Raw genomic sequence first — 6,000 nt, 5'->3', positions numbered from 1 at the left:
TGCTCTAGCTACCTTCCAAAGCCTCATGAATAAGATTTTGCAGCCTTTCCTCTTTGATTTTATCTATCTTCTTTGATGACATTCTGATTTACAATAAGACCCTACAGGATCACTTATCACACGCGAGGAAGGTTTTTGATGTATTGAGACATCACATGCTTTTTGCTAAGGAGAAAAAATGTTCTTCTATGCAGACTGAAGTGGAATACTTGAAACATATTGTTAGTGAAAAAGGGATAGAAGCTGACCCTAAGAAGGTGCAATGTATAAAAGATTAGCCAACACCTACTACTACTACTTCTCTTAGAGGATTTCTTGGTCTATCTTCATTCTACCACCGATTCATCAAACATTATGCGGCTATTGCAGCTCCTTTGACTGACAGATTGAACAAGGAAGCTTTCTTTTGGGATGCTCTTGCAAATAGTAGCTTTAACCAGTTAAAGGAACTTCTTACTTCTACTCCTATTCTAGTATGCCTAGATTTCTCGAAATAATTTACCATACAGTGTGATGCTAGTGGCCGTGGAATTGGGGCTATTTTGTTACAGGAGCATGGAGTGATTTCCTTTGAAAGTCGTAAGCTTACAGATAAATAAATGGCCATGAATGTTTATGATCAAGAGATGTTGGCTATCTTGTATGCAATAAAGAAATGGAACCATTATTTGTATAGCAGGCGATTCAAAGTCCAGAGTGATCACAGGGTTCTTAAGTATTTCCTTACTCAATCCAATCTTACTCCTAAGCAGCATAGGTGGGTAACTACCCTGTAGAATTATGATTTTGACATCACTCATACGAGGGGTAAAGACAATATAGTGGTTGATTCTCTTTCTCATATGTACACTTGCAAAGTTTTAGCAATGATTGAGCTACATAGTGATTGGATTGAAGAACTATAGGAGGCTTAACTTTTGGATGAAGAGCTCAGCCATATTTTTAAGAAATTACAGCAAGGTCTCATGGAAAATAACTCGCATTATCATAGGAGGCTTAACTTTTGGATGAAGAGCTCAGCCATATTTTTAAGAAATTACAGCAAGGTCTCATGGAAAATAACTCGCATTATCAACTTAAAAACGGCCTTATTTGGTTAAATGGCAAGATTGTCATTCCTTCTACCTCTTCTTTTACACGGAAAATATGGAGGAACTACATTCTTCGCCTTTAGTTGGATACCTTGGGGTTTTCAAGACCTATGATAGGATCAAAAAAAGTTTATGAAAAGATGTCAAGGATTTTGTCATGAAGTGTATGCCTTCTCAGTAGAATAAGGACAACACCCATAAGCCACATGGTTTGTTGCAACCATTATCCATTTCTACAGTAAATGGACTCACATTACCATGGATTTCATTACTGGCTTGCCTACTACTAAAAAGGGATGGAATAGTATATATGTAGTGGTGGATAGACTCGCCAAGGCAGCCCATTTTATTCCAACCAAGACTCAGTTTACTCCTTCTCAAGTGGCCAGTTAGTTCATGGAGTAGATTTTTAGACTACATGGATTATCGTAGGTGATTGTTCATGATAGAGACTCAAAGTTCATGAGTAAACTTTGCCAAGCGGTATTCATGTCCATGGGCACTAAATTGGCTCCTTCTACGGATTATCATCCACATACTAATGGACAAACAGAAAGGGTAAATAAATGGCTAGAGACTTATCCACAGTCATCTTTAATGAAAGAATCAAACCTCATGGGAAAGAGGAGTTGGAAAGAATGCAAACCCTTCTTCAGCAACAAGTGTAAGTTGAATCTTAGGAAAGCTCAAGACCAAATGAAGATGTATGCCGATGAGAAGAGGCGATCTTTAGGGTTCCAAGATGGAGAATTGGTTTTATTGAAGGTGCCTAAGTCTAGGTACTCTACTTTGAAAGATGGATCTAGTAACAAGCTTGTTCACAAATTTTATGGCCCCTGTCGGATCCTGAAGTGCATTGGAGACTTGGCATTACAGATTGGAGCTACCCTCTTCCACAAAGATTCATAATGTCTTTTATGTTAGTTAGCTCAAGCCTTTCTATGGTGATCCTATTGATATAATTGATGAGCTACCACCTATTGATGAAGAAGGTCTTATTCAGTACATCCTAGAGGCTGTCATAGATCAGCATGAGAAGAAGCTTTGATCTCGTTCCATCATTGAATATTTAATCAAATGGATAGGTTTACCACCTGAGGAAGCTTCTTGGAGGCCTGATTCTATATTAGATGAGTTTCCTTTCCTAAGGGACACATTAGTGGCTAAAGCCTACTGCCTATGGAGCTAGTTTTGGTGCAGACAAGGACATGACAACACATTGTTTTAGAAAAAAAATTATTGTGCCTAATTTTTAGAATTAAGCCACTTACATAGGGTCAAATTACTCTTCAAGATCTATGCTTTAACATGTGGCACGCCTCATTTGGACACTTCTACTAGAAGTTATGGCAAATTTGGTCCAACAGGGTCTATTTACACAGCAAGCTATCTACTTCATTCTGGGTTCATCACCTGAAGACTTTATGGCTCCATATACTTTTGAAGCATTCTTGGTCATGTATATAGCTGAGGTTTACTTTTGTTCTCTCATTCTAGTCCATATGTTAGTCATCTTTCATTCATTTTCCCATTTGTAAAGTTGTAAAAAATAGAGTAGTACTCTATTCTATCCATCCTTTTCCAATCTTTATACATTTGTTTTTTAGGGTAAAAACCTTTTGGATGGGATGGATTGTAAGAAGTTGGGAGGAATAAGGATTTAGTGTGTGAATAATATTGATGATATGCCATGTCACACTGACATTGGTATAAAAGGAGAGGACATGTAATTTTTCTTATCTTTTGACACATTAATACATTACTATCCTTCTTCTCTCACCTTGCTTACATCTTCAATGGCTTCTTTCTCTTTCTTGTCTTTCTCTCTCCTAATCTAGTATTTCTGTCTCCTCATCACTCTATTTCTCTCTCTTCTGCACTTTCTTCTATCTTCTATAGTCTTCTCTCTCCTCATTCTCTCTCTCCAGTCCACTTCTTGACATAGCGACCCTAAAATCACTAGAGCTTCTAAAACTTGATGCACCAATAGGGACCTTCTAGTTCACCTAAGGTACAGGAAGATGAAGGAAGAGAGAAAGAAAAAGGAAAAGGATTCACAAGTTGAAAGACATAAAACTTATGGATCCCCCTAAGAAATTTACAATGTTTAAGAAAGAAGATTGAATTGTGGCATTGCTAGGCTCTAAATGATAAGGATAGGCTAGAAAATTGATTGAATAACTTGCTATTGTTAAGAAATTCAACTTGGTGTGAAGGAAAGAAGTATCTGCTTGTGTTTAAAGTTCTTAGATGTATTTTCTTGGTGGATGGAAGAACTCAAAGGAATATACCCTTGTTTCATCACACATAACATCCCAATGGTCCCTAATGACACATTACTGAGGTAGAGACCATACATAATGAATCCTAAGCATGTATACAATATCAAAGAACACATCTATAAACTCTTGAATATTGGATTTATTTGTGATGGATTTATTTGTGAAATTGAATACACAAACTAGATATCTTCAATAGTCATAGTACATGGCTTTATTGTAGTTGAGGGAATAAGTAGCCTAAGTCACTTTCTCATGCTATTGGGTCATACATGAAACTAGAAAAGTGTACACATTAAGATTTGGGAGAGAAGGGTGGCACATGTGGAGTTAAAACTCTTGGACTTAAGACTCTAAGACATGGTTGTGACCCATTCATTACCATTGATTATTTATGTTCTTAGGGAGCATGCATAATAAAAATACATTCATGATGGGTGATCAAAATATGATTGTCGAACAAAAAGACAAGAGCTCATGGCCATGCATGCTTTGATCCAATTTGTGGAGTTGTAGTGGGAACCCAAACATGACTTCACATGGCATGACAAGCACGAATTAGGCACGTGGAGATGTGCAATGCTTGACATAACCTACATCTCTCAAAGAGGTTATTGGCTTGCTCCTTCCTCTCTCACTTTAGAGCAAGCCTCAAACCATGTGTCTATCTACATAGCTAGAACGATGATAGGGGTAGCCTCTATTAGAAGGAGACCTTCCCCCTTCAAATTGAATTATCACTTCCTCAACTAGCTAAGGCTCGATCTTGATGTTAAAGCCACATGGAGAATAATGTGTCAAGATTGTGGGAGAGAAGGAAGGAGTCTCACTTGTAGCTTTCTTGCTTGCACAATGGGGGAATACACACAAGGGTGGAGGCTGAAAACAGTTTTCCTCTTCTTAGTTGTGTAAGCCAAAAATAACTCTAATACAAAGAAATAGAAGAACCCTATATATGGGTCTCAAACCAAACTCAACTAACTAAGGTGGCATACTAACTGAGCCACGAACTAGAGTAGATAAGGATAGCTGTCATGTAGCTATTATTCATGGGCGATGTACCAACCACATCTGCAAACTGACAAGTCGGTGACATAAATGCACAACGGTCACCCTGGCATATCGCGAGTGGAGCTCGATCTCTCAATACTCCCCCTCGAGCTCAATCCCAATTCCTACACACCAAGCAGGTCTCTGAACTTGCGCAGCTTCTCTGCGCCCAATGCCTTCGTAAATATGTCAGCTACCTGATCCTCTGTGCTGACATAAACTAGATCAATAAGACCTAGTAAAACCCTCTCCCGCACATAGTGATAATGCACCTCAATGTGCTTTGTTCTAGCATGATAGACTGGGTTATTTGCCAAGTGTATACTACTCATGTTGTCATAATAAATGACAACTGGCCCCTCTGTAGGCTGATGCATATCATAAAGTAGCTTATGCAACCAAGCTACCTCACATGCAGCCATTGCTGCACCCCTGTACTCAGCCTCTGTGCTGGACAAGGCAACTGTAGGCTGTTTCTTGCTGCTCCAAGTGACTGCAGCACTCCTAAAAGAGAACACATATTCACTGGTAGATCATCTATCAGAAATGCTACCGGCCCAATCAACATCAGTGTATCCATGCAACTGTATTTGAACCCCAGTCTCATAAAATAGTCCATACTGCAATGTGGACTTCACATACCTGAGTATGCGTCTAGCCGCATCCAAATGCGATTTCCTTGGAGCCTGCATAAACTGACTTACCAATCCAACAGCATAGCTCAAATTTGGCCTGGTAATAGTCACATAAATCAAGCTTCCTACTATGCGTCTGTACATAGTAGGGTCTTCCAGAAGCTCACCTGCATCTGCGCTCAGCTTCACATTCTGCTCCAAAGGAACTGAAATAGGCTTACAGCCTGTCATCCCATATTTGGACAGCATGTCCAATCCATACTGCCTCTGCAAGAGCTGTATCCCACTTGGTGATCTAATCACCTCAATGCCCAAGAAATAACGCAGCTCTCCCAAATCCTTCATCTCAAACTTTTGCTTCAATAGCATTTTCACATGAAGGATATCTTCATCACTGTCACCTGTCATAATCAAATCATCAACATAAATGACAAGCAACATAATACCTTTCTCTGTTTTTCTCACATAAAGTGAGAAATCTGCCTTGGAAATCTGAAAGCCAATAGTGACAAGATACTATCCTATCTTGTCAGACCATGCTCTAGGTGCTTGCTTCAAGCCATACAAGGCTTTCTTTAACCTGCAAACAAACTCAGGATGAACAGCATGCACATAACCTGGTGGCTGCTCCATATAGACCTCTTCTTGCAAATCACCATGCAAGAAGGCATTCTTTACATCCATCTGATGTAAAGACCATCCCTTTGATGCAGCCATAGCAATGACTGCTCTTATGGTTGCCATCCTTGCAACCGGACTGAATGTTTCTTCATAGTCAATGCCATATGTTTGTGCATCCCCTTGACTACTAATCTTGCCTTGTATCTGTTCACAGAACCATCTGCATTGTGCTTTACCTTATAAACCCACTTACAGCCAATTGCATTCTTACCTTTAGGCAAAGGTACCAATTCCCATGTAGCATTTGCTTCCAAGGCATCCATT

Source organism: Lygodium microphyllum, chromosome 2 (assembly GCF_053477565.2).
Source record: "Lygodium microphyllum isolate KBCC chromosome 2, Lygodium_microphyllum_v1.1.10, whole genome shotgun sequence".
Taxonomy (NCBI): domain Eukaryota; kingdom Viridiplantae; phylum Streptophyta; class Polypodiopsida; order Schizaeales; family Lygodiaceae; genus Lygodium; species Lygodium microphyllum.
The sequence above is the reverse complement of the archived record's forward strand: the minus strand, read 5'-3'. Positions refer to the sequence as shown.